Source organism: Coloeus monedula (assembly GCF_965178545.1).
Source record: "Coloeus monedula genome assembly, chromosome: 32".
Classification (NCBI taxonomy): domain Eukaryota; kingdom Metazoa; phylum Chordata; class Aves; order Passeriformes; family Corvidae; genus Coloeus; species Coloeus monedula.
The window spans coordinates 3,260,987-3,262,811 of NC_138812.1; the positions used below are offsets into that span (position 1 = coordinate 3,260,987).

The following is a 1,825-nucleotide window of genomic DNA, read 5'->3' on the forward strand; positions in this document are numbered from 1 at the left end:
TGCCCTTCTCTGGACATCCCTTTCCCCAGCTGAGGTGTCCCGGCCGGCCGGGCTGCCTTGTGCTGCTGCCCAGCCCCTGCTCCCCACAGGGCCCTGAGCTGGCACTGCTGCTCTGGACACGGCCGCTTCTGCTGCTCTCCGTGGCCAGGGCTGCAGGGAAGCAGCAGCCCCAGGGGGAAGGAGCAGAAAGGCTCTGGGCACTGAGGCCGACAGGGGCACCCCAAGGCCCACAAGTTCTCTGTGTGGCAGCTGAGCTTGGGAGCTCCTGAGCCCTCCCAGGTGCTGGGGCTGCAGCTCCAGCTCCAGAGGAGATGTGACAGATGGGAACAGAGACAAATAATTTCTGCTGGACTCTTTAGTGTGTTTGTTTGTACAGGGAGCCTGGATCCACATGTACAGGATGTGTCTGGGGTCAGATAACACTGGGAGAGTGATAACAAAAATATTATTAAAGTGAAATACCATTTGCTGTATAATGAACAAAGGAAAAATAAGACATATGATCTAAGGGGCATCTGAGTTTTTCATATTCCTTATGGACTCTTCAGCAGTCAAAGAAGTCCAGAGAGTTTTCTCAGGGTCTCCTTGAGCTCCTGGTTCCTCAGGCTGTAGATGAGGGGTTCAGGGCTGGAGGCACCACCGAGTACAGAACTGACAGTGCCACATCCAGGGATGGTGAGGAGATGGAGGGGGGCTTCAGGTTGGAAAATATGCTAGTGCTGACAAACAGAGAGAGCACGGCCAGGTGAGGGAGGCACGTGGAAAAGGCTGCTCAGAGGGGATCCTCAGCACAGCCCTGAAGATCTGCACATAGGAGAAAACAATGAACACAAAACAGCCAAAGAGCAAACAGGCACTGACAGTGATGAGCCCAAGTTCCCTGAGCTTGTAGTGTGAGCAGGAGAGCTTGAGGATCTGGGGCACTTCACAGAAGAACTGGCCCAGGGCATTGCCCTGGCCCAGGGGCAGGGAAAATGTATTGGCCGTGTGCAGGAGAGCGTAGAGAAAGGCACTGGCCCAGGCAGCTGCTGCCATGTGGGCACAAGCTCTGCTGCCCAGGAGGGTCCCGTAGTGCAGGGCTTTGCAGATGGACACGTAGCGCTCGTAGCACATGATGGTGAGGAGGAAATCCTCTGCTGAGAGGAAGAAGAGAAAGAAAAACACGTGAGCAGCACATGCTGAGTAGGAGATGTGGCTGGTGCCCCAGAGGGAATTGTGCATGGCCTTGGGGACAGTGGTGCAGATGGAGCCCAGGTCGGTGAGGGCCAGGCTGAGCAGGAAGAAGAACATGGGGCTGTGCAGGTGCTGGCCGCAGGCTCCGGCGCTGATGATGAGGCCGCTGCCCAGGAGGGCAGCCAGGGAGATGCCCAGGAAGAGGCAGAAGTGCAGGAGCTGCAGCTGCCGCGTGTCTGCCAATGCCAGCAGGAGGAAGGGGCTGATGGAGCTGCTGTTGGACATTTTGAGCCTCTGCCCATGGAGTGCTGTTGAAGGAGGAGACAGTGAGGAGTCAGGGGAGACTTTGCTGAGCAATGTCCAAGCCCTTTCTGCCGGCCCTGCCCCCCAATTTTCCTTTTCTCAGAGCCCTTCCCTCAGCCCCGTGCCTGGAGCTCTGCTGGGATCTGGCCCCGTTGCTGTGACGAGCAGGGGCTGCGCCCATGGACAGCGAGGAGTCAGCTCTGCTCTGCTTCAGCGGGGACATGGGAATGGGGACAGGGGCCGGTCCTGGGGCTGGACTCCATCAGCCCAAAGTGCTCCTGAGGCAGAGGAGCTGGGCAGCATCTCCTGTGCCAGGGCTAAGGAACGGTGACGGCCAAAGGCACTTTGA

At 57.9% G+C, this 1,825-nt stretch overlaps 1 pseudogene across 1 annotated transcript; it reads right to left on the reverse strand.

Annotated features, from left to right (window-relative positions):
- Positions 1-551: 551 nt before the first annotated feature.
- On the reverse strand, positions 552-1,458 carry LOC309583716 (olfactory receptor 14J1-like; annotated as a pseudogene). The gene has a single exon. The product of its transcript is annotated as an olfactory receptor 14J1-like (transcript).
- Positions 1,459-1,825: the final 367 nt, after the last annotated feature.